Genomic DNA, 27,150 nt, shown 5'->3' on the forward strand with positions numbered 1-27,150 from the left:
GAGGCATGTGGAGGAGAAGAGAGTGTTTCAAGCAGAGAAGAGTATATAGAGGGGCCCAGAAGAGAGAGCATGGCATGATCTGAGAACGGAAAAAAGTCCACAATGGCTAAACCGTAGGGAGTCCTGTGGATGGTGAGGTGAGCCAGTGCCAGGTCAAGGGAGATCTTGTCAGCATGGGCCTCCTTCTCGTCGTGTGTGTAACAGGAGGACTGGTGCTTCTCAAACCGCCTGTGGAACCAAGGGGGTTCCACCCAGAAGCTTCAGAGGGTCTTGAGATATGAGGTGGGGGGAGTCGCTCTGGGCTCCAGTTTCTGCTTCAGTAAGAGTAGCTTCATTCATATCCGTTTTAATGTTGGGGATCCAACGGTGTTAGCAAATGGGGTTCCATGGATTAAAAAGTGATTGAAAACTACCAAGTCCCCTCTAGCTCTGACATCCTCGGATAGGAAGATTCTGGGCTGCTCCCCTCGAGAGGAGGCTATCCAGGTTACTAGAGGTGTGGGCGTATTGTCTCTTGAGGAGTGGCCCATTCCTTACTGAAAACACACAAGACTGTGGTGTGGGCAAAAAGTTCTGGGATTTCCTGTCCACTGTTTCACAGAACTTTCCAAAACAGTCCCTGAAATTTCCACTTTCCCACAGTGACTGATATCTCTGTGTTGACAGGTCAGAGGAACTTTCCAGCAAGTGTCTTATCTGCCTTCCCAAGAAGCAAGTGCGTTGTATTTCTGAATCTCCCTCAGCTATAAGTGGCACCATAAGTACGGGTCGAATAGTTTGCTTTTTCTTCCAGACTCTTATTCTTTAGACTCTTATTCTGTAGACCAGCATCACCCATTTTAACGTCTCACTTACCTGAGTCCCCTGGGCTTGGCTTCTTGCCTCCTTGACTTCTTGCCTTCGAGTCTAGGCAGAGGCTCTGAAAGTCAACCTTTGCTCATACATCGATGGAATCTGTACCCTATCCCTGCCCAGCCAGCCTGGGGTCCCTGCTCCTCTGAAGCAGAACAGCCTGGCCCTCTGCTCAAACCCTGAGAGAAGGTGGTTACAGTTTAAAGAATCGCTTTGAATACTTGCTGTGGGGTCCTGCCCTCCCGGGCCCCTCCCAACTGGAGCCTGGAGAAGCCATCGGCTGGAAGACTCAGACTTCCTCATTCCTCCAGTCAATGTGGACTGAGCAGTACTTCTTAAAGTTTAACGCGCAGACAACTCACCTGGGAACCAGGCCAAAGTGGAAATCTGGTATTTGGGTCTGGGTGGGGTCAGAGAGCCTACATTTCTGAGAAGTTCCCAGGTCATGTCAGTGGTTCATGGGCTTCACTTGGAGTCGCAGAATGAGATGGTGTAGACTAGCAACCTCAGTCTCACCTGGACATAATATCTGGAATGCAAATTTCCCCCCATTTGTTAGCAAGCATTTATCGAGCACACTCTCTCTTTGTGGTCCTTGCTGTGCTGCTAAGATCTTTTCTTTGCTTTCAAGAACAGACTAAAAGCCTATATATTTGGGGCCTCTATACTTTATAAAATTTAATTCTCACAACATCCTTGTAATGTTCCTGTCTTACACCTGAGGAACCTGCATCTTAGAGAAGTTAAGAAGCTTCTCAAAGGCTGCGCTCATGGGAAACGACAGCCCGGATCCCAGCTTACTTCTCTGGCTCTGAGCCTTCCTGCTTTCTGGGATATCTCAAGCATCTCTTCCTTAATCTTCTTGTGTTGCCATAATCCATATAGTTGGACATCTGCCTCTGCTTCCTTGCCTAGCACTTGAGTTTCTGGCTTAGGCTGAGTCCTGCTCCAAACCCCGGCCAGCTTGACTAGTGATCACCCATCCCAGCTCTTTCCAGTCCCTCCTCACCCACCATCTCCTAGTTGGGATTTGGCTACAGATAGTCCAGTTGCCTGGAAACACAAAGCATTGCTCCATGTTGTAAAACAGCTTCTAGGAACTAGAATGTTTCCTTTGCTCTATAACTCACCCTCATGGTGGTTGGAAGTTTCACACCCAGCATAAGCCCTTCAGAAAGTAAATAAGCTACAAAAGAGACACAGTGAAGAAAGGAGAAAGTGGCACTCATTTATGCAAATTTCATTTTCTGACTCTTAAGCCCAGGGCCGTATTCCTAATGGTCCCGGCATCGTTCTAGAGATAGATGTAGCAGCTGGTAGAGCTCATGATTTGACCTGTCCCAAACCCTTTCTCTGCTCTGCTGAGGCTCTAGGGCAAGCAGAAAGAGTGGGGGGGTTGTCTGCACGGAATGGATGTTACATAGACCACAGAAACTCTGGCGTGTGGTCATGGCTTTGACTTCTCCTAGGGTTCCCCACTCCCTCCCCACCTGCCCCTTTGAGCTGGGCCAGCTTTAAGCAAGGAGCTGACTTCATATTGGCTCATTCACTCCCATTTAATTACACCGCGCAGGGGAAGGGGAAACATGCTATGGCTTCAACTGCTTCGTCTTTCTTAGAGTGGCAGAATCTAGTAAGAATTAGAAACTGAAAAGTGTCACGGTCCGTTCTCACTGACCCATGCAGTGTTTCTCTCTTTGTTACTCAGTGAAACCCATTCTACCCCAGCCACTGCGACTTTTAGTGAAAAATCTTTAACAGCATTTTGTAAACCATTCCCTGTGCTCAGACTGATGCTTTCGATGATCATACACCAAACTTTAGGCAATCTTCTGCCGGCCCTATATCATTTTAAGTGACATCTGTTACTTGTTTACGTGTTCCTTCCCTCTGCCCACATACCCAGCCAATGGCAGTCCCTACCCAACCCAAGCCCAAGATTGTCATGGGGTTTCTGACCCTCTGACTGCGTGTAGCTGGGTCCCCTGATGCATATTCCTGGCGCTCTTCCCCTGGACACTGTGTGGCAACTTTAACCACCTCCCGCAGCAGCTCTGTCAGTCACCAAACTCCTCCTGCCCCGCCCCCAGTCAGACGGAATGTAAACATGTTCCTGGTCAGTGGTGTGGTGACTTGCGGTTTCCTTTAATTCAAAGTTCGAGTCCCCCTCAGGGTTTGCCACGGTTTCTGTGCAAGTCCCAGAACTGTTTTTTGTTTACTCTGAGCATGTGGACGGCAGACGGAGCTCGGCAGGACTAACCACAGTATCCTGCAGTCAGCATGGAGAGTTTACATGCATCTTGAAAACTTTGAGTGCTATTTGATCCAGTGCCCTAAGAAATTTCAAAGCTTTGCATCAATATTTTCCTTTTGGGTCTAGAAATTGTGTGATCAAACGCCATTTTTTTTTTTTTTAACCTCCAATGGTGACTGTGTAATTTTTGGCAATCTTCAGGCGTTCTTTGTTGCAAATTCTTTTGAAACCAGTGGCAAATGCTTAGTAATAGTGAGAGTAGTGACCAAAAACTAGTTTGGAAATTTAATAAAAGGAAAACATGAATTAGTTAATGTTCTACAACCTGACTTAGCTGTATTTTTACCTTAAGTCTACACGCTCTTTCTTGCCTTAGAAAGTTTTAAATGATCTTAGCATAAGGTATGTCTGATTACAAACTTGACATGCGGACAGTGAAAGCCCGTTTTGTTGTTGGAAAATACAAGCAGACAGCATGTGTCTGGCACTCTATCTGAGGTTACTGCTGCAACTTGGAAGATGCTCTAGGACACTAAACATTTTTTTTTTTATCATTTATCAGTTATTCATTCATTCAACTCATATATATCTAGTGCTTACTATGTGACAAAAATTGTTCTGGATTTTAGATCTTAAAATGATGAAAAAGATAGATAGCACTTCTGCCTCCAAGGAGCTCATATCCTAGTGGGGGCTCGAATGTTTTTTAATTAAGTAAATGAATGAATGTGGGTGCAGTGAGGGCAGAGGCTGGGGTTGGACTGGGTGGTGTTCGGGGTACCTAGCAATCCTGGTAGTGCCCGAGGGCTTAGAGAGAGCCAGGGGGAGGTTGGTGCCAGGTGTGAATCAGCGTCCTGACCTCGCCCATCCTCTCCCTACTCATAGACCCTGTAAGAAGTCCTGCCCCATATTCAGGTGCTTGGGAAGTCGGTGCTGCCTGCACCTCTATCTTTTCTTCTCCACCCACTTGCTCCTTACTGTTGGCTCTAGTGACAGCCTTCTTCCCTGTTGGCTTGTTCGCCCTCTCTGCCAGCTTCCTCTGGATTGATGGTTTTGGGCCCGGATGTTGGTTCTGCTCCTTGCCTTCCTTCCTAGTTTCTCTCCTCAGATTCTCCACATCCCAAACTATGGGCCAGCTGTACCTCAATCTGAGCCTAGCTCTAGTTTCTAAGCCTTAGACACCTACTGACCTAGCTGGCAAATGGGACTTCAGGGATTTGGAGCGTAGTAGCAGGAATTTTCAGACAGGGCTGGTGCTCAAACCAGGCAGGCAACAAGGCTGGGGGTACAGAATTTATCTAGTTCAGATGAGGACCATGATTGGGGGAAGAGACAGGAGAGAGAAGGTCAAGTGTTTAGGGATTCGGGGTAGGCGCTCTTTGTGGCAGAGTAACTGAAGTGCAAAGCAAAGAATTAAGGAAATTTCCGGTCTTACAGAAAGGCAAGCATGTTCCTGACAGAGGGTTAGGGACAAGCCTGTAATGTGGTGGGCACAGACTCTATATCTGGGGGTCAGAAACATGGATCTGCAGTAGGGTTAGGGGCAAGACTCATAGAGAATATGGGTTCAAAGAGCAGACTTTGAGAGAAGACAGAAGAGGGTATGAATCCCAACTCTGCTACTGACTAACTCTGTGACCTTGGGCAAATTGCCTCACCCTTGAGCCCTAGTCTCCTTACTTGTAAAATGGGCTTGGGAGCATACTTCACCTGGATGTAGCAAGGATTAAATGACGACTTTGGGAGGACTTTGCGGCTTCTTCAAAAAGAAGACAAGTCTTTGAGCAGCTAGGGCTCTCCATGAGGCCCAAGGGGTGAGGGGGTGACGGTCAGCAGCCCAGCACTGGTGCGGCCGGCTCTGGGGACACAGTAGTCATTCAGGTTTGGCAGCTCGAGAGCAATAATATCCAGGGGGTGTGCTCGCCCCCTAGGTCTGGGGGAGTGGTGGGGCGTTGGCTCATTCACCTCTGCCACATGCTCATGTGTGTGTGGTTCTCCTACTTGCTGTGGCTCTGCCAGGAGCTCATCAACTCTGAGTCTTGAGTCAGGGCATCTCCTTCCTTTAAGCTCAAGCAGTGGTGACCAAAAATTGGAAAAAAAAAAACCATATAGATAGATAGATATAGATATAGATATAGATCTATCTCCCCTGTTGCTGAGTCCATTTCACATACCAATTTTGGACTTAACCTTTCATTCTTCTGCTCAGAAATCTTTCATCACTCCTTTTTTTTTTTTTTAAAGGTTTTATTTATTTATTTGACAGAGAGAGACAGTGAGAGAGGGAACACAAGCAAGGGGAGAGGGAGAGGGAGAAGCAGGCTCCCCGCTGACCAGGAAGCCCAACACGGGGCTCAATCTCAGGACCCTGTGATCATGTCCTGAGCCGAAGGGAGACGCTTCACAACTGAGCCACCCAGGCGCTCCTGCTCCTTACTTTTAACTGCATCATTTGCTTAATTTTCTGGGCTTTTTATAATCTGATTTCAACTTATTAGCCACTCAGCTCCCTTGCTTCCTAACATCCCCTTCTCTGTCCTACCCAGGCCTGTGCCTTTCAGTTACAGGTTCTTCTTCCCTTTGGAAGCTCCACCTCCACTTGCTCTGTTGTTCCTCCTCTTAACATCCAACTCTTTCTTCCACGTGGCTCAGGTCTCACCGTACCCTTGAAGCCCTGTTTGACCCTTGGAATGCTTACAGATCTCCATATCCCGAATATGTTTAGAATATGTCAAGTTTCACAAACTCTTAAAAGGCCATCGATGGAAGATGCACCATCATTTTATGTACCATTAAGACCCTTCTAATAAAACTGGCAACCATGGAATGTAGGATACTTCCTTATTTTGGAAAGATTCAGCTATGAAAAAGTTTGCCTTGGGCTTGGTGAAATGTCACAGTTATTTGGTCATAGTTCTGATGGACATTACCACTGTTTTATAATCACCTGTTTATTTTCTGACTCCTCCACTAGAATGTGTACTTCATGAGGACAGATTTCACACCTGGCTCATTCACTGTTGCAGCCCTAACCATCCAGAACACTGTCTGGTCCTCAAGAAATGACCAAAAAAGCAGACTTTTAACCTGAATGGAAAGTTCCTCGAAGGCAGGGATTATGTATTACATGCTTATGTATAGTTATTTTTTATTTTTTTTACAAGATTTTATTTATTTATTTGCTAGAGAGAGAGATCACAAGTAGGCAGAGAGGCAGGCAGAGAGAGAGAGGGAGAAGCAGGCTCCCTGCAGAGCAGAGAGCCCGATGCAGGCCTTGATCCCAGGACCCTGAGATTATGACCTGAGCCGAAGGCAGAGGCTTAACCCACTGAGCTACCCAGGCGCCCATGTATAGTTATTTTTAAAATTAACATGTAACATACATATCGTAAAGTGTGCTAATATTAAGGGTTCAGACTAAAGTCTTTTTTTTTTTTTTTAAGAAATTTTTTCCCCAAGATTTTATTTATTTATTTGACAGGAAGAGACACGAAGAGGGAACACAAGCAGAGAGAGAGGGAGAAGCAGGCTTCCTGCCAAGCAGGGATGCCTGATGTGGGGCTCGATCCCAGGACCCTGAGATCACAACCTGAGCTAAAGGCAGGCGCCCCTGAAGTCTTTTTATCTATGTATATCACTGGTTATACATATGTATATGGATATACATATACGTACCGGATATACATTGGAATCACTGAAATTAGGATACAGAGCATCTTCCTATAGGACTTTTCCCAGTGCTGAGGAAATTGGAGACATCCATCAGTATTTATCTATACTCACTGACTGGTGAAATGGTCTCCAGCTACACTGTATATAGCTCAGTTTCAATTCACTCCTGTTTATCCCGGTTCAGTGGTTCTCAAATTCTCTCCTGCATCAGAATCACCTACAAGGCTTGTAGAAACACAGATTACTGGGCCCCACCCCTGAACTTCCTGATTTACAAGGTCTGTGGTAGAGCCTGAGAGCTTGCTTTTCAAACAAGATATGTTAATGTGGCTCTAGTGAGGTGGGGAGGGAGGGTCTTCCCACGACTATTAAATGTCTCATTCTAATCAGGTGTTCTTTCCCTTTTCTTTCCAAAAGACAGCCTGGATGGTGTGGTAAAACCCATGTACTCCCTAGAAGAATATTTCTCAATGGAATAAAATAGAACACCTAGGACTACAAAGAAAACCGATTACCTTAAAATGGATTGTTTGAACTATTTTAAAGTTATTTTATTTTGTTTTAAAGATTTTATTTATTTATTTGACAGACAGAGATCACAAGTAGGCAGAGAGGCAGAGAGAGAGGAGGAAGCAGGCTCCCTGCTGAGCAGAGAGCCCGATGTGGGGCTCTATCCCAGGACCCTGGGATCATGACCTGAGGCGAAGGCAGAGGCTTTAACCCACCGAGCCACCCAGGCACCCCTTAAAGTTATTTTATAATTGTAGTATTTACAGTATCTGCATGGCATCTGTATTGTGATATGAAAAGTTTGTGGTTTCCATCAGCGGTAAGCTCACACATCTACTGGTAACATTGCTGTGGTCGCTGCTTGCATTTATAACCGGAGGAAATGACAAATTGCTGGTAGAAGTTAGTGAAAATAAAGAGCCTAGGTTAGGAATCCTTCCCCTAGTGCAGTCTGAAATGAGATGCTCTACTTCTGGCCCTGGCTGGAGTTTCAAAGAATTCAAGTCTCTGTCTTTCACTGTTATTAACTAAATGCCTTCTATGTGGAGACCCGTGATGGATGTTTGCTATTCGGAGAGGACTAAGACACCTTCTCTTCCTTTACTCACCTTCACTTCCTTTACTCAATGTCCCATTCGGAGAAGGGAAGATCGAAATAGAAACTGATTATTAAAGTAGAGCGTGCCATATGCAGAAAGGGAAGGACGCACAAAGCACAGGAGAAAAGAATGGAATGACACTTGCAGGAGCACGAGACAAGGGGGTGAGCTCTCCGCTGACTAGAACTCAGTTGAATGGAAGTTGTGGCGCTAGACTGTGACACTGGTTGTCCCCAGCGACACATGCCTCAGGGTCCCCCATATTGACTCTGAACTTGGCCACGAAGCTTGCTTTGGCCAAAGGCACAATAGCCAGCTTGGCACGGATGTTTGCACCTTGGGGCTTGCCTCTTGTCATGCCTGGGTTTCAGCAGCCGTGGAAGGAGTTCAGGCTTGATTGCCAAATGCAGGGAGGTCACCTGGACCACAGCCCTGAAGGATGAGGGGCCATCTCCGATGTTCCAGCCTCAGCTGAGCACTCGGCTCAATGCAGCGGCATAAGGAGCCCCAGCCAGTGAGTGAGAAGCGGCAGAACCACCAACCCACAGAATCATGAGAAGTAATAAATTGTTGTTTTCAACACTGTGTTTTAGAGTGGTTTGCTACCCACCAAACAGTTGTTTTCATTTCTTTACATTTTTTTACTCTTGTATTTGGTTTTTTAAAATGCAGAGGGCAAAACACCCTGTGAAATAAGCCAATGCAGAAATTCTTCTGCAAACAGATAAGCATGATTCCCAGAGAAGCTTTCCGTGTTCCATACACTTAAATCTTTTAAGATCTATGGCTAGAAAATGGTTATAATTATGACTCTAGTAAACTGAAATCTCTGATCTTCAGAGAATGATTACTTTAAAATCATAAACTTCTAAAACCTGGAATTTTCAGCTGGAAGAGATCTTGGAATCTATGTACCCTAACCACTTAACTTCATTTTATTTTTAAGTTTACTTATCTTTTTTAGTAATCTCTACACCCAGCGTGGGGCTCAAACTCATCACTCTGAGGTCAAGAGTCCCATGCTCTTCTGACTAAGCCAACCAGGTGCCCCAACCTCTTAATTTTAGAGACGAGGACACCAAGGCATGAGAGGTGAAAGCTACAGTGTATTTTGTTAGTAGGGTCCAAAAGGGAAACCAAATCTTCTGACTTCTGATACACTGTCTGATTCTGACTAATAAGTCAGAAATAGCATTTTGTAGATTATCATTTCCATTATTTTATTTTTGCAATAGGCAAAGTAGATATTTTTATCCTTTCTAATTTTGTGAGCGAGTTACATTAGAAAAGACCTGCTTATTTCACAAAACTCATAAAACCAGGACTAGACTGTGGGTCTTATGTCCCCTGGGCCAGGGGACATAGTTTTCATTATATCAGGCTGCCTGTGATGACAGCATAAAAAACAAGGAAATAAACTAATACACTTTTGAAAGAGAATCAGCAGTGGACACTAATCTGGTTCATCTCTGAATTTCTCATAGCCCTGTACCATGTACATAATGTGTCACTCAATAAATATTTATAAATGGAATGAATACATGAATGAATAACTAAATAAATAAGGGATAGAACAAGATTATGTTTTATTCTTACCAGGCATTCCATTCTTGAATTGTATGTTTAATCAAGATTCCTCTGCACCTAAAAAAAGAATAGGGGATAAAAATGCCACTCGGGGGGCACCTGGATCAGCTCGGGTCATGATCTCAGGGTCCTGGAATTGAGCCTCACATTGGGCTCTCTGCTCAGCAGGGAGCCTCCTTCCTCTTCCCTCTGCCTGCCTCTCTGCCTACTTGTGATCTCTCTTTCTGTCAAATAAATATGTGGCTCTCATTATATTTCTATTGGACAAGGCTGCTCAAGGCTGCCTGAGTCACTTTCTTTACCTCAGTTTCCCCCTTGGAAGAAGGAGCAGATAACTTTTGAGTTACTACATACAGGAGAGGAGACACATATGGATAGACCCTGCCTTTGTATTCATCACTCGTTTTCAAAGCACAGTAATTGCAAAATGTTTTCAGTACTACTGAGTGGCATTTAAAAAAAATTTTATTTATTAAAATTAAATTTATTAAATTTATTAAAATTAAAATAAATAAAATTTTATTTATTAAATTTAAGTTTACTTATCTTTTTTAGTAATCTCTACACCCAGCGTGGGGCTCAAACTCATCACTCTGAGGTCAAGAGTCCCATGCTCTTCTGACTAAGCCAACCAGGTGCCCCAACCTCTTAATTTTAGAGATGAGGACACCAAATTTATTAAAATTAAATTTATTAAAATTAAAATTAAAAATTATTTATTAAATTAAATTAAAAGAAAGTAAAAAGAAATAGATAAAATGAATTTTGATACTATATGTACTTAATTATGTCCAAAATATTATCTTTCAACATGTAATCAATACAGAAATTGTTGATGAGATATTTTACTTTCCTTTTTTTCCCTTCCTTTCTTTTTTTTAGTGGGTGTTTCACACTCATAGTACATCTCAATCCAGATGAGCTACATTTCTAGTGCTCAACAGCCACATGTGGCTAGTGGCTTCCATTTTGGACAGCACATAGAACACCATAATTCTGTAAAGAGAAGGTAACAATAATTACAGCCCAGAGGAAGTAGTAGTGTTTCAAGCATTACTTGAGGAAATTGCCCTGCATAATGAAATGCACTGTACCTTATGGAGGATTCTGTTACACCCTGGGAAGTCAGTTCCAGAGTTTTGACAGCCTTTTGGGAAGATGTAAGTAAACTAGTCTTCGTATAACTTGGTTTCCCATCTGTTACCAGTTAGAGCTGTCCCACGATTATAGGAAATAATAGGAAAAAGCATTTGGTCAATACAGTAGGTAGGAGGCACTTGACTAATAGGAGCTCTGATAATCTACTAGGATCTCACGTTATCACACAAAACTTAACCCCATTTTGGATTTTTTAAAAAAAGTTTGGGGACATCTGGGTGGCTCAGTCGGTTAAGCAGCTGCCTTTGTCTCAAGTCATGATCCCAGGGTCCTGGGATCAAGTCCTACTTAGGGCTCCTTGCTCAGTGGGGAGCCTGCTTCTCTCTCTGCCTCTGCCTGCCGCTCTGCCTGCTTGGGCACTCTCTCTCTCTTTCTCTGACAAATAAATAAAATCTAAAAAAAAAAAAAAAAAAAAAAAAGGTTGGTAGGACTCCCTCCAGACCACTATCTTTTCTTCCAAGCAAGTGTAAAGGGGTTCTTAGGTATGGTAAATTTCCGAAAGACAAAGTAAAACAAAAAAGGCCATGAGTTACATTATAACTAGCCTTTTTCTACTAGAGGGAATCTTATTAATAAAACCAGATGGTCTTCTACTTTTTTTTTTTTTACAAGATTATATATTTATTTGTCAGAGAGAGAGACAGAGCACAAGTAGAGGGAGAAGCACGCAGAGGGAAAAGCAGGCTCCCCACTGAGCAGGGAGCCAGATGTAGGACTTGATTCCAGGAAGCTGGGATCATGACCTGAGCAGAAGGTAGACGGTTAACCGGTTAACCCACTGAGCCCCACTGAGCCTCCCAGGCATCCCTACACTTTTACTGTGGTAAAGTATCACAACATAAGATTTTCCACTTTAACCATTTTGAAATGTGCTGTTCTGTGTCATTAAGTGCATTCACATTGTTCTGCAACCATCCCTATCATACAACTCCAGGACTTTTCCAACATCCCACAGTGAAACTCTGTACCCAGTAACTCCCCCACTAGCCCCATCACCCCCTTTCTGCAGCCCCTGGTAAACCCTACTTTCTATCTCTTTGTTTTTGACTATTCTAGGAATCTCATGTAAATAGAGGTCTTCTGCTTTTGGAAGTAACCTTTGTTCTTTCTTTAAACATTACAATAAGAAAATTTGTTTAAAAATACTGACAGTAAACCTAGAGGTTTTTAAAAAAAGAATAATTAAATGTTGGAATGCATATTGATATGTGCAGATGAAAGGCACTGAAGAAATAAGTCACAATTTTTGCACATAGGTATCTGAGGGAGATGATCACTACAAAGGTTTTTCCTCACTTTGTAAAAGGTACTCTGCATGAAAATGTATATATGTGAATATAAATGAAGATGTGTCTTCATAAGATTACTGCTCCTAAAGGCCATAAATAATGATGTCAAAATTTTTCATGGATATCAGAAATCTCGCTGATTTAGTACATCCTTGAGTTTGTCCTAGCTTGCCATTTGGCCTGGACTTAGTGCCTGATCCTCTGAAGCCCCTCCTATCTTCATCGATAAAATGCAGATTTAAATAAAAGCAGCCCTTCCTACATCATAGAGTTGATGGGAAGATCAAACAAGATAATTAAAGTGAAAGGGCTTTGAAAAATACGAAGCCTTGTGGAAAGGCAGGGCATTATTAAAGACTGTGGAGAGATTGCTAACACAATTTGATTCAAGGCCAAAGTTTTGTACTTCCAAAAGTTAAAAAGATATTCAGTATCTGCAAATTATTTAGAAAACCAAATTCCTGCTTTGGTGACCCAGTACCATGACTGAATTGTATTCTAAATGCCGTACATTTGATACCTACTGCTCTATGTCAGCTAACCACATTACCACACTAGATGTAATTGTACAGCATTTCAGCAGTATCTTCAGTTTTTGGTGGGTAAGAAGTTATAAATCCACATAGTTTAAAAATAAAGTCATGTCTCCACAGGAAGTTGTTTTTGTTTTTGTTTTTTGACTTTTCCATGGTGGCAACAGTGCGGCTCTCTGTAAGTTATCTACTATGAGAAACCGACCCACAATGTGATTGAACAAGCATTTACTGAGTGCCTGTAGTGTGCAAGGCATTTGTGGTAGAGAGGGTTGCCAGGGGAAGGATGGAGGTAGTAAGAAAAAATACAGAGAGAAAAGGGGTAGCCCTGAATTGGGTGAGTTTTAAAGCTGGTGGTGAGTGGCATCCTGTGACAAATAACTAGAAAGAAAATGAAATCAATGCCAAGAAAAGTCTCAAGGACTATACCATGGGAGTTCCAGAGGATTAATTCATTCAACCTAGGAAGGCAGAACATGACATTTATCCTACACCCTGATACAAGAGAAGGATCCTTGGTTCTCAAATAGAGGGGAGGATATTTCAAGCCCGAAGGAACCACACTTAGTGTCCCACAAATAAATACTTACCTGCTAACTGACTGGTAAAACCAAATGACTTGGGTGATGTGCCCAAGACTCTACAAAGTCACAGCTGGGGGGTACTAGAGGTTAAATCCCAGAGTCTCAAGTGAAAGCACCAGTCTAATGGGTTTTCACTGTTCCAGGAGTGAGCAGTCATACACACCCTGGCAAACAGCACTCATTTTTAGTTCAGGTCGATAGAGTTGAAAAATTAACAAGACCAGGGTTCCAGATTTAAACACCCCATGTCTAGCTAGACAACTTTTCCAGACAGTGTTCCACCTGCATGTTTCTAAGCTCACTTCTATTTCTGTCCCAGTTTTCACAGATCCAGCATCAATCTTTCCATTCAGGTTTTGTTTTTTTCTGGGATTACATTTTCCCCTTCCAGTGCATTACTATTAGATTATTTCCCCCTTTCCCAAGTGTATAAGACCGTTCTTCTAACTATGATCCTACTGTTAGCTGACATTTATTGAGGTCTCACCTTGGGCCAGGCAATGTGTTTTATATATTGTAGCATGTCCCTTACATGGGGCAGGTAATATGACTACAGTTGACCAGTTGACCCTTGAACGACTCGGGGATTAAGGCACTTATACTTCCCCCTCCTCTCTGCAGAGTCAAAAATCCACCTGTAACTTTTGACTCCTCCCAGGCTTAATTACTAATAGCTCTATTGACTGAAAGCCTTTCCAATAACATAAATGGTGGTTTCACACACATTTCGTACATGTATTGTATACTGTATTCTTACTGTAAAGTAAGCTAGAGAAAAAAATGTTAATGGGAAAATTGTAAGGAAGAGAAAATACATTTATCTATACTAATACTGTATTAATAAAAAAAATTCACGTATTAGTGAACCTGTGCAGTTCAAACCCATGATGTTCAAAGACCAACTATATTTCCATTTTATTAAGAGGAACAGAGGCCTACAGAGTTCAAGTGACTTGTCCCAAGTCAATTGGCTAGTTCAGCGGTGGAGTCCAGGCTTAAGAGTACAGGCACACAGCATCTGTACACTAAACCCTGTACTGCATTATCCCTATGCCCTTGGTTTTCTCCTTCAATTTTTGTGAAATTTGCATGTCACTTACATGCAAACTATTTTGAAGAATGACAATCTACTCAACGGGTTAAGAGAAACAAGCTTCTGGGGCGCCTGGATGGCTCAGTGGGTTAAGCCTCTGCCTTCTGCTCAGGTCATGATCTCAGGGTCCTGGGATCAAGCCCCACATCGGGCTCTCCCCTTAGCAGGGAGCCTGCTTTCCCGCTGTCTCTCAGCCTACTTGTGATCTCTCTCAGTCTGTCAAATAAATAAAATCTTAAAAAAAAAAAAAAAAGAAAGAAAGAAACAAGGTCCCACTGACTTGATAGGATCATGTTAACTAAGATTTATTCAGTACTTCTTCTGTGTAAGGAACTCTGCTGTGTATACATGCACTTTCTCATTTTAACCTGCACAGTACCTCAGAGAGGAGAATTGTTACCATCTCTTTTACAAATGAGCCAAGTGAGGCACAGAGAGGTAAAGCTACTGGCTGAAGGTCCTGTTAGGAAGTGGGGAGAGGGGCAGTATTAGAATTTTTGCCATCTAACGTCTGGGCTCTCGCTTTTAACCTCTGAGCTTTCTGACTTTTGCAATGAGGGGCCCAGCAAGATTCTCCCTCAAAATTTCTCCCCCACCTGTCTTGTGCAGATCCTGAAGGGAGACTCCCTACACCCTCCCTAGCAGGCGCTGCTGTTTCTCTTCTGGGAGGGGTGACGCTTGGAATAGGGAGAACTGAGTTCCTTTAAAGCCTTATACCAAGAACACAGGGCCCCCAAAAGTCTGCAGATCCAGGGCCTGCCTTCCCCATTGGAGATGGGCAGGAAGGAGATAACCAAGGCAGACACAAACAACGCTGAAAGCCAGGTATCAGACAAATGAGGTCAGACTACTCCGCTGCGTAAAATCATTCACCCACCGCCTTCACCAACAGCACCGTCCTGCTTCTGCGTCTAACCTCTTTAGCCGCCTCTCTGCCTCAAGGTCACACAGCCTGTGCAACATAGGACAGGCATCTGTATGCGCTTGCCTGCTTCTCTGCAGCCCTTCCATCTAACTTACAACCTTCCTTCAAGACTTACTTGCTCACATCTGTATTTAAACTTGCCCTCTTCCCCCAGGGTTTGTGACGCTACAACACTCGGCACACCTATTCTAGCTCTTATTATACTAAATTGAAATTATTTGCAAATATGTCTCCTCAAAGGCACGAGGAGTGGCTATTCCTCTTTTGCATCCCCAGTCCCCCCCCCCCCCCCCCAGCACAGGGGCAGAGGAGACTCTCAAAGCTTGGCTGAAAGCCAGAATACACACATGAGGCAGCGCAAGGATTCCCGGGCCAGGTGAGCATCCCAGCACCCAGCACCGAATGAAGTCCTTGGGGATCAGCACTTGCAAGTTTGAGAGAAGGAAGATTTTTGGAAGCACAGAAGGCGAACCTGGGCCACCCTCAGTTGGCTGGGCACCACAAACGGGGGAGATGAGGAGAAAAAAGAAGGCCTTAAGGTTTACCTCTTCCAGAAGTTTGATTGAGCTGGCCCCACCATCGGTAACTTTTTAAAATTGGCCCTGATGTAATGCCTTCCAGCACCTTCCCAGAGCGAACCTGTCCTCATTGCACACCCATGGGGTGGCTCAGGCAGGAAACAGGGCTCACAACTTATCTAGGTATTATGGGCTACTTTTCAAGCACCACTTCAATTAGTCTTCTTAACAACTTGTGAAGTATTTTTACCTATTTTACACATTCGAGCGGTTAAAGCATCTTGATCCCACCCCCTTTCCCGGTGGCTGACCTCGTTCTCTGAACGGAGGGTTCCTTGCCCGCCACCTTTTTGGGGTTCAGGGACTCCTAACGCACAGTGGTCAAAAAGTAAGTGCTGAACTCTTTCTCTGCACGGTGAAAAAAGTTGAGGGCAAGGTGCACTTGAGGAGGCCCGGGCGGGGTGGGCCAAGGCGGGAGCGAAGAAACAGGAGGGGAGCAGGGCAGTGGGAGAAGGGCTGGGGAGCCGGCGAGAGCGCCCGGGCGCCGGGGGCGGGGCGGGGCGAGGCACTGGCGCCACGCCATTGGTCCGCGCTCCCGGGAACCGCCCCTGCGTGCACGCCCGCCGCCCGCAGAGGGGAGCCTGCGCCCGCAGCCGGGCGCGGACAGCGGTGGGGCAACACCTGGACCGGTGCGGGCCGCGGCGCCCCGCGCGCTTTCTGGGGAGAGGAGGCTCGCCGAGCCGCGTCTGGAGGAAGGTAACGCGCCGCGCCGCGAGTTTCGGGGTTTGCACCACTCCGCTGGGTCTGCGGACCTGGGGACGCGGGAGGTGGCGAGAAGCTCTCCCTGCCCGGCTGCGACTGACAGCGGCGGGGTTCCAGTCTCGATTTCTCTGCCCGCTCGGCCAACTTTCTTGCCCTCTCCGGGTCTCTCGTAAATGAGGAAGGTGTTGCTGTTGACGATGCTCTGTAGTGTTCTGAGTTCTAAAACGCGAGGAGCGTTTCGGCACCCGGCAAGCTCCCTCCTTCAAAACCCCTCCTGTAAGAGCCAGCTCCGCGGAGCCGAGGCTTCAGGAAACCGAGGTACCGGGTAGGCGGGGGTTTTGCTGTTCTGTCGCGTTTCTTGGGACTTTTGAGGACTGACCCTGGGCTTTGGGCTGGCTGTTGGAGGGACCTGGCCGCAGAGGTACTGCCCCCAGATTGCTCAGGTGAAGTCAAGTACGGCGTTAGGACCTATCTACAGGTGGGGTGTTGGGAAGGGGAATTTGCGAACTGATGATTTTTACTTGAAAGCAAGCAGTTTTTGTTTTGGAATTATGTTCCCGCACTCAGACCTGGTCCCGTCGTGAGTTCTAAATCACAGGATTTATCATCCTCCAGGATCAGCAACCAGAGCTCCATCCACAGTGGGCCTCTCTCTCCGCACCCATCCTGTTACCTCCCTCTTCCCTTTCCCCCCTCCCGCCTTTATAAGTCCCCTTGGACTTTGAGGGGCTCCATTTTCTGTCCGAATGCGAAGTCCTTATTTTTATTTAGTGCTGGTTTGTGACCAGCGGCCTTTAGAGTTTTGGGCTCTGGGTTAAGATGGAAGCCTGGAAGAATAGAGGGTCAGCCTCCTGACCCATACAGCCTGGCAGGGATGTGCGGAGAAAGCCCAGTGGGCTGGACACAGACAGACATGGGAAGGTGGGATGGATTCAAATTGCTGTCCAGCTTCCCTTCTTGGCAGTCATTCCCAGTGAGGGAATGGTGGCCCAGCTGTCAGTTGGATGCAGCAGCCAAACAGAAGATAATTGAGAGGAGGTGAGGTCTTTGATAGGGTGTGTGTGGTTGGGGGGGGGGATACTGTGGAAGGTCTCCAGGTGCTCCCTCCCCTCCCTTTACCCCTGTAGTGCTTCTGTCCCCTTAGCGTGGTGTCTGGATGAAATCAGATGCCAGGACCTGCCCAGAGTGGTAGGGAAGGAGGCAGGGCAGTGACAATACTGACTGTCTTTTTGGGGCATTTATGGGCCATTCTTCTTTGCATATCATATGTCTTTAGTTCTCACAAAGCCACATGAGGAGAGGTATACTGACATTTACCCCATTTTACAAATGAGAAACTGAGGCTCAGAAAGTTTGCTTCCCTTAGTCACATAGCTAGTAAGCAACATAGCTGGGATTCAAATCTAGTCTCTCTGATTCTAAAACCTGTGTTTTTTTCCCACCTTTTCTGGTGCTGCTTGAGTAAGAGCAAGTTGGAATTGTAACAGCAAAAATGACTATTACTGAGCTCTTAGTAGGTGCCAGACACGTTTAAAGCATTTTAGAGGAGTCATGTCATTTATGGTGCAGGAGTTTCAGTCATTCTGGTGGGAATTAGTGACTGCCTTAGCCTCTCTCAAACAGCAGTCCTTTTCCAGAATGCCTGCCTGATTCCCCCCAGCTGCTAGTAAGTGAGTGGGGCAGGAGCCCTGTTTGCTTTATCCTAGAAGTGGTTTGAGGTCTAATAAAAGATTGATTGTCCACATCTGATCCGTTAGACATGACCGTTGGCTTGTGAATGATCCCTCTGTCCCCTAAGAGGCCTTTCTCAGGCTTTGCTCAATAAACATTTGTGGAATGAATGAATTAGCACCTTGTGCAGAGTGGTCTGCTGTCCTGTCGAAATGGGGCAGCCTGGGCCAAGGGTGCCAGGCCAGGCAGTTCTCCCCTCTAGGCAAGGGAGGCAGAGTGAGCTATGCCCCCTGTGGGTTTCCAGATTTGCCTGGTAATGTGTTTTCTGCCACCTGTTTTATAAAGAATTTGAAAGTTATTATAGATGAAAAAAAAAAGATTTTTTTTTTTTTGGACTGACAGGTCTCTCCCAAAAAAGAATGTAGATAAGATGGTAGTGTTTGCCTTAGGGTTTCCCAACATCTCTGTAGAAGAATCTCCAATAATGAAACTGACACGGGGTTAGGGTATAGTTCAGATTGATCCCAGCAAGCTTGAAAATTATTTTAAGAATTTATGTGATTTTTTCCATGCAATTTCATACATTGAACTTGGTTTCAATATATAAAACAAGTTTTTCCCCTAAAATATTTATGTAAAATTGGTGTCCTGACATATTGTTTTCTATTCTTGGGGGCTGACAGTATTCAAATGGAGAGGTAGGGAAAAGATACTGGTCTGGGGGTCTGGATACTATTTACGTTTTTCATGCACATAGTTTTCTCTAATAGAGCTTCCCAATCCCTTGTGGAGACAGACTTTTTCCTATTTATCCAAACGAAGAGTGTGTTTTAAAAATAAAAAGTTCTTTATTGTTTGATCCCCCCACCAGCTTTATTAAGATGTAAGTGGAATATAACATTTTATAAGCCCATGATGGTTTCATATGTATATATATTGCTACTATTTTTTTTTGCAATGAGAACATTTAAAAGTTACTCTCTTAGAAAATTTCAAATATATATATATATATATATATATATATATAGTGTTGCTAGCAACAGTCACCATGTTTTCTATTATATCTTCAGAACTTAAGTCATCTTTTAACTGGAAGTTTGTACCCTTTGACCAACATCTCCCCATTTCTCCCACTCCCTGATCTCTATAAACCACCATTCTATTCCCTGGTTCTGTGAGTTCAGCTCTTTTTAGATTACACATACAAGTGATGAGATCATTATTTGTTTTCTTATTACCAGTGGGGTGTGTGTGTATGTGTATATATATATAAATAAATATATTTTCACTGTAGAAAAAGACAAAATACAGAATAATAATAACTATTATTATTATTCAGAAACACCCAAGGCAAACCTTGGGAGCTAGCCTTCCGGATCTTTTTCTCTGTATCTATATGAATACAATTAAAAAAAAAATGAAATAATGATGGGGCACCTGGCTGGCTCAGTCAGAAGAGCAGGTAACTCTTGATCTTGGGGTTGTGAGGTTGAGCCCTATGTTGGGTGTAGAGATTGCTAATAAATAAATAAATAAATAAACTTAAAAAAAAAAAAAAGTCATCTCAAACTCCCTGGGTGGCTCAGTCAGTTAAGCATCTGCCTTCAGCTCCGGTCGTGATCTCAGGGTCCTGGGATTGAGTCCCACATCAGGCTCCTTGCTCAGCGGGGAACCTGCTTCTCCCTTTGCCTGCCTCCTCCTGCTTGTGCTCTTTCTCTCTTTCTGACAAATAAATAAAATATTTAAAAAAGAACTTATAAAAAATATTTAAAGTCATCATAATGTTAATCTCGTTTGTGAACCCCAAAGTCTACCCCGCCCCATAGTTAATTCCCTGGTGTCATAGAGTTTCCAGCAGAGGGAAGTGCCTGCCAGCGGGTGGCGGGGGAAATGTTACTGGCCGTCAGGATCAAGCTGTGTTTCTTGTGAAATGACTCATGTGTCTCAAGTGTCTTAAAGATCTCAAATGTAACCAAAAAGGTAGCTCTTCAGTGTTGTTGAAGTGCAAAATGTGAGCAGAAAACTCCAAAACTAAACTGTGCAAGAAGAAGCCTTCGATAAGGTCATTGCTTCCGCAATGCATTTTATGACTTGTGTAACTTTGGGTAACACAGGTAGCTTCTCTGAACCCGTTTTCCCTTCTGTAAATGGGGGATAATGACACCTGCTCTATCTTCCCTTACCAGAGTCACTTTCGAGGACCACGGGTCAGGTGTGATTATTACTTGAATTGTGTGCAAGTGTATATGCTATTTAAAAAAAAAAAGATGTTTAAATGTAGAAAGATCAAAAGTATTAGAGGTCTTTATAAAATGCTGGAATCCAGCTCAGGGGTTAACATTTCCGTAGGACTTAACTACAGTGTAAATGCTCTATTGGATTCCTACTCTAAGTTTTCTTCAAAGAATATGATACCTTGATGGCTAGCATCTCGTTGATCATCATCACAGTTCTAAACTGAAGAAAAGGACAGGAAATAGTCCCATCTCACAGAATAAAAGGTAGGCTTGCCATTCATGAGAGCTCTTCATTGGCACAGAGAATCCTAGAGTCCCAGGGCTGTCTCTAGTTGCCTTTAGCAAGGGCAGAGGTGTACAAGGAAGAAACAGGGAGAGTAACTGGAAAGGCGGGGTGCCTGTAGGGGTGTGGCTGAACACGGAAGCCACTGCCTCAAGGGCTGCTCCCCTCATGCAAGCACTCAGCTCCTGGCAGTTCTGGGAGGGTCCCTGTATTGGGAGGCAGGCTTCTCGGCTTCTTTTCCTGCCCCAAAGACAAGCTGTGTAATCTTAGTTATGCCTTCTCCTGGAGCCTTGGTTTCTTTGTAAAGTAAGGAATTAGGACCAGGGGAGGGAACTTTGAGCCTTAAAAATCTATGATCCTGTTTATTTTTTCATCTATATCTGCCCACATGGAACTTTGGTAGAGAATTACCACATCAGATAAATCACATGTGGGGAAAATGTTTCCAATTCCTGTTGCTTCCAGCTTTTAATGCCCCTTATAATATTCTAAGCGTCTCCCCCGTTGACACCCTCACCCAGAACACATGATCCATAGATCAATGAGAGAAGAATTGTTTCTGCTCATCTCTTTATTACTATTAATCTAGAACCTTCTTAGATTTGGGGGAGGGAGAACTGCTTTCGGTAACTTTGGGGAAGATTGGTTGACAGAAGTGTATAGTAAAAGGTTATTTCTGGTTATGAGGCTGTATGTGTCACTACGTACTGGGTACTTGGCCTTGTGCTGTGACTTCTGCAGAATGTGGGAGAAGCACACTCTTGAATGTCTCGGAACTCAAGGAGAGGGAGATACAGGGAAGGAGGAGGGAGAGGGAGAGAGACAGGAGAGAGCAGAGAGTACTGGGTGGGGTTGGAATATGATGGAGATGAAAAGACCAATTTGGGAAAAGACTGAGCTCCCACAGACTTGGATGGGCTGGTTTCATTCTGCATCTACATTGCCTAACACTCAATGGGAACTTAGTAAAGTGTTTTTAATGAATTACTAAATGAACAAATGAAAGAATGAATGATTCTTCTGAAATGAAATTTTTGCTGAAATATGGTACAGTGACTGTCAGGTAGTTGCGCTGATGTCTTTATATATGTGAAATGCATACTTTCAACTTACAAAAACACTGTCCTATGCACTATCCTGCATAATAACAAGATTTTTTTTAAAGGCCAAAATAAAGCCTTTCCTAATGCCACACTTTTTAGACACTTCACAGCTACTACTAATAGAAATGGACTTGGTTTATTATTTTTACTTAAGTCCTCTTTCTGTAAAAGCACCAAGAAATACTTGAGGGGTAGGAGTATAAGAACCAGTAAACAGTTCCACAAATTTGCGTTCCAAGTCAGAGGGAGAAAGACTGGCATTGTTAAACTTCTGGGTGACTAGACATTTCTTTTTTCCCTTGCAGAAGCATTCTTTTACCCTAAGTCTTGACAGAACAGATGCCATCAGCTTCTGATTAGACAGATGTGTTTTGTGCCACCATTACTCATGGCCACAGGCGCCTGGGCTCTCCTGCCACTGACTGAGTCAGCTGATTAAAACACAGGGCTTCGGGGTTGAGGGCAGGGGCTGGATCCCAGGCCAAGCCATGTGGCTCAGTCAGATCTGTGCCTGCCCCACTCCTGCCCCTTCTACCAGCAATCTGCCCTGGGAGAAAGGCTGGACTTTGGCATGTTAGATTTATTAGGGAAGATTCTTTACCATTGCTTGTTTTAGACTAGTCATTTGAGTTTTAGGAGTTAGGAGTCTGGGTTTTCAGTTTAATTCTTGGACTCTCGTTAGAGTGGTTCTCCGGTTGTTTCAGGCTTCCCATCTTGGCACCTGGTCACGGTGTGCATCCTGAGACCTTTGCTACCCCAAGTCTGTGACTGTCGCCATGGCATTTCATTTCTCCAGTGTGTCTAAAATGGGAATGATCACACCTGCCTCATAAAGTCGCTCTGAACATTAAATGAGGTCACTTTGAATCAATGAAACCAGCAAAAACGTCTTGAGATACTGTTGCTGGGTGTTTGGTCAAAGACTCATCAATTAAGGACTCACCTGTCTGGTGCCATTTTTGATATAACTACAGTTTCTCTGTGTCATGTATTCGAGGTGCCTTGTGAATAGTTGAAACCTCAAGCATTCAGGGCAAATGTTACTTGTCTACTGTACTGAAGCCCCTGGGGTCAGTAATGGGTTAGGTAGGACTCATCTTCCTCAAAAGTCATTTCAAAAGTATTTTTGGCATGTTTGAAATTCTGGTATGTCCTTTATTGCTAATATAATATTGCATTATCGCTCTTTGCTTCAGATTGCTTTTTAAAACCTGTGAGGCAAGTAAATGATGATGATGATGTCTGCGCCGTCACTCTGTACTAGGCAGTGTTCTAAGTACTGTACCTATGTCCATTTATTTAATCCTCAGGGTAGTCTCTTATCGATACTATTTTGAGTACTGTTGTTTTCCCCCTTTGATGATGATGAAATTAAGGCACAGATAAGTTGAATAAGTTATCCAAGATGGCATAGCCAGTAAGAGGGCGACTAGGGATTTGAACCCTGGTAGTCTGACTCCAGAGTCCATGCTTTCGATCATCAGAGAATAATCTTTCCAAACAAAAATGTCACTTTCATTGTAAAATATGGGGACCTCACATTCACCCACAGAGTGTCTGCCTGTACCCTCGTAGCATTCCCATTCCACTCTGTCGTTCATGGAAGGAAGACGCTGAAAACAGTTCTATAGGCAGAATGAGGATACGTAGCTTGGCAGATGCTTTGACCTTACAAGATAATACTTGAAAATGAGCCTGTTGCATGATATTCAGGAAATTTTATTACCTAGAGACAGCGGTAATTAAGTTTAAGTCTTGCAGGAAATATCTGGGGGTGAGACTAGGTTACAAAGTGATGAGTCAGCAACTCAACGCCCCATTTCAGTATCAGTACTGGGCTGTAATATAGTAGCTGAAGTGCTACGTCTTAGGAAGTAAAGTAGTAGCTCTGTTTCCATCAGGTAGATCACAGCATTTATGGTCTTTGCTTATAAGTGCGAAATTGGGGGTGCCTGGGTGGCTTAGAGGGTTAAAGCCTCTGCCTTCAGCTCAGGTCATGATCCCATGGTCCTGGGATTGAGCCCTGCATCAGGCTCTCTCCTCGGCAGGGAGCCTGCTTCCTCCTTTCTCTCCGCCTGCCTCTCTGCCTACTTGTGATCTCTGTCTGTCAAATAAATAAATAAAATCTTTAAAAAAAAGTGCAAAATTGTATTTTTCTTTTCCATTCCTTTTAGGGATGTTATGAATAGCAAGAATATGGTGATAAAAAGAATGTTTACTGTCAACTGAGTATGTCCTATGTGTCAGCCCCTTGCCAGGCCTTTGCTCATCTAATTGGAAGGACGGTTCTCTGAACTAGACGATGATTACCCATTTTACTGATGAGGAAATAGAAGCACGGAAGTTAAGTACATTGCCCAAGGTCAACAGTTAGTGAGTGGCAAAACAAACACTTGAATTCTGGTTATTTACCTTCACTGGAAGCCTAAGCTCTGTCCCTCAGCCAGTACTGCCTCTTTTGGGGAACTTCTGTAGAGTGAGGATGTTAGATCCACATTTACTCAATGCTGGGTTGAAGCAAATTGCTTGGCATGAGGCTCATAACAGATTATTATATTTGAAATTTGGACTGTTCTAGGAAACTGGGAACATTTCTGTTACCATAGAAGCAGTAATGATGGACTTGATATAAGTCTTTCAGGAGAAAAATCTGGTTTTCCCAACATACCATAGTCTAAGAGGTCAGGTGCCTACTTGGCAATTACAAAGCAGGATTGCCCGGGACAAGAATAAGTGAAATATGATCTAGAGAACTGGCAAGTAATTACTTCTTTATGCTTAATTTCTGGAAGACCCCAGTTACATTTTATTTGGGGGTATTACAACTTGATAAGTGAGAAGGAATATGTGAAGAACGGGAGTAAAAACAAAGTTGGTCCTCGTGTTGTAGAGATTTATGACAGAATTCTTTGTACCAGTAACCCTACTCAGACCACTTGAATATGATCCTTTTTTTACTCTGATAGCATGCACCTATAGGTGTTTTTCAACTAGCATAATACCCCACCTTTCTGCAAATATAATCCCTATGTTTTTGCTAGAATCCTGCAGATACGTTGCCCTCTGATGGTTAGTAACAGATGGTTGTGAGGTACAGTCACAGGTGGAACGTCAGATGCTAGAATCTTGTGAAGCGTAGTGGCTGGCAGGGTGGGAGGGGAGGGGCTATAGTGAGGCAAGTGTTTCTGGATTGTGTCCTTGGGCAAGTGTGAGTCTGAAAGTGCATGTTCCCTATGGAGGCCACAGTAGTGGAATCAAGTTGGCTTTGCAGTCAGACAGCTGTGAGTCTAAACCTCGGATCCATTTATTAATTGTGTGATTGAACAAATAACTTACCCCCTCGGAATCTGAGTTTTCTTTTCTGAAAAAATTGCACCTGTCTTCCATTTCTCACAAAGTGGCTCTGAGGAATCAATGAGATAATGGATGTATTAAAGTGGCTTACATGGTGTCTTGCACAGGATGGCTGTTGAGCACCCGTTTCCTTCCCTCTCTCCTCCTCCTCCTTTCTTCTTGGTTGCCTCTGTTGGCTCATGAGGAACTCTCATGAGTTTGCCATAATCCAACTGTATTTCATCAAATCCTTTAATTTTACAGATGCTTCCATTTCCCTAGAGAAAATAGGAGCTGATGATATTTGCCCCACTCTTTTATAGGGTTTTTATCTCATCATTAAGTTGACAGCTAGATTCTGTGGATTAAAAAAAGAACAAGAAAATGCCCATGATAAGGCAACAAAGGTAAAGAGTGCTTACAGTTCAGTGGAAATGTTCTGGTGGAGATACATACAGCTCGTTGTGCAGAAAGCACTGCCTGGGAACGTTGTGGGCAGCAGAGAAGGTGGAACCATGGCCCAGGAGGAGTTTGCTAGATTGAGAAGGGGATGGGGTAGAAAGGACAGGTTCAAGGACTTTCATGTTCGATGGCACCGAGGCAGGAAGGGTGTGGGACACCAGGGGACAAACCATGGTGTTGGCGTATAGGGCCGAGAAGTTGTGGCTGGAGGGACTGCTCAGGTGGTGGGTGGAAGCCCAACAGTGAAACCAGGCCATAAACTTGCCCTTTGCCTTGCAGGCTTCAAGGAACTAATGAAAGTGTCTCAATCTTGTGAATGAGATAACTGGATTTCTTTTTAGGATGAACAGCCTAAATTATGGAAATGATTAATACTGCCCAAGCTATGGAAGATGGATTGACTGAAGGCACATTTCTTTGGACTTAGGGGTACAGATAAAATATATTTTAAGGCTTTCTGCAAAAGATGCCTGTAGAGATGGGGCTACTATTTATTTCAAGACTTCAATAGGAAGGTATATATGTATAGGAAAATAGTGACTCCATATACTAATCTATGGGCTGGACCACTTGGAGCCATATTATTCCAAGAGAATAAATATGCCCTGCTTTGGACCTAAGCATATTAACCATTTTTCAGTAAAGGACCAGATATGCTTTTGGCAAATGATTGAGGCTTATATCCAGAAAGATATTAATATATATTTTTTCAAATCTCTGGAATTGACTTTAAGATGCAAGGAGCAGTTGACACCGAGTGCATGCTGAATTTGGGTAGTGGTTTGTTCAATGTCTTGTGCTCAGCAAGTGTCGCTGTGATTAGCAGTCCCTGGTTTTCCTCAGTGGACGAGCAGATTGTTTTGCGCCACAAAACAATCATTTATGGGCAAATTGCAAGAAACTGGGTGGCCTTTTACCTTCAGCAGTCAGGTCAAACACAAGTGTGCACAACTGTGTTTGTGTGTTTCTAGGTCTGTGTTTATGTTTTCCTGAGTATTGTCTGCTTTATCCATACCAGAGGGAAAACCTGATATATGCCCAGAGTTCCTTGGGGAGAGCCATTGGGGAGGTTCATCTTGGTTGCTAGAGATACCTATATGTAGAGAAGACACTTGCTTCCCCACAGTGGCTGGGCAGTGGCTGGGAACCAAGGGTGTGGGGAGATGTGGCTCCAGGTGCCAGATTCTGCGGGGACACATGTGACCTTACCATGGAGCTGAGCACCAGGGTTTGCTTGGTGTTTGAGGAAGTAAGGATGGAGTGGATGAGCTTGCTTTTTCCTTCTCTGTTAAGTTTTCCCCAGGATCACTCTCTGGAAAGTCAAGAACTGGAAGCAAGTCTTGGGTTGACATATGGTGCTCAGGGAGCAATATGTAACCAAAAACTCCTGAAGACATCCCTCCTGGGAGTGTTAGGATGAGTCTTTGAACCTGTCTTCTTCTTCGGCCAAGTGCAGGTCCTTCTCACTGGGTTAATGGAGCCTAGGCAGAATCCTTTGATAGATTTGGGATTAGTCTCTTTCCTTTGTGACCAAAGGCACAGGGGCTGAGGAACTGTGGGTGGGAGGGGTCAGGTCTTTGAATGGTGTATTTGTGTGTTTCCCTATTTCTAGTTACAATGACCTAGTGTTAGTTTTAATATTTAAATACTGTATGATTGGTTGGTTTTTGTTTCTCCTCTTTTTAGACTATTACTAAATAGTGAACATTTGTTAATGAAAGGTGA

At 44.0% G+C, this 27,150-nt stretch overlaps 1 protein-coding gene across 5 annotated transcripts in view; it reads left to right on the forward strand.

Annotated features, from left to right (window-relative positions):
- The first annotated feature begins 16,247 nt into the window (after nucleotides 1-16,247).
- The window catches only part of SYTL2 (synaptotagmin like 2), a 119,742-nt gene continuing 108,839 nt past the window's right edge, over nucleotides 16,248-27,150 (forward strand). For all 5 annotated transcript variants that reach the window (XM_044258385.1, XM_044258386.1, XM_044258388.1 and 2 more), the window contains exon 1: nucleotides 16,248-16,330. The gene's annotated coding sequence lies outside the window, so the exon portion shown is untranslated. The remainder of the gene's footprint in view (nucleotides 16,331-27,150) is intronic.

The sequence above is a fragment of the Neovison vison genome, chromosome 7, assembly GCF_020171115.1.
Source record: "Neovison vison isolate M4711 chromosome 7, ASM_NN_V1, whole genome shotgun sequence".
Lineage (NCBI taxonomy): Eukaryota > Metazoa > Chordata > Mammalia > Carnivora > Mustelidae > Neogale > Neogale vison.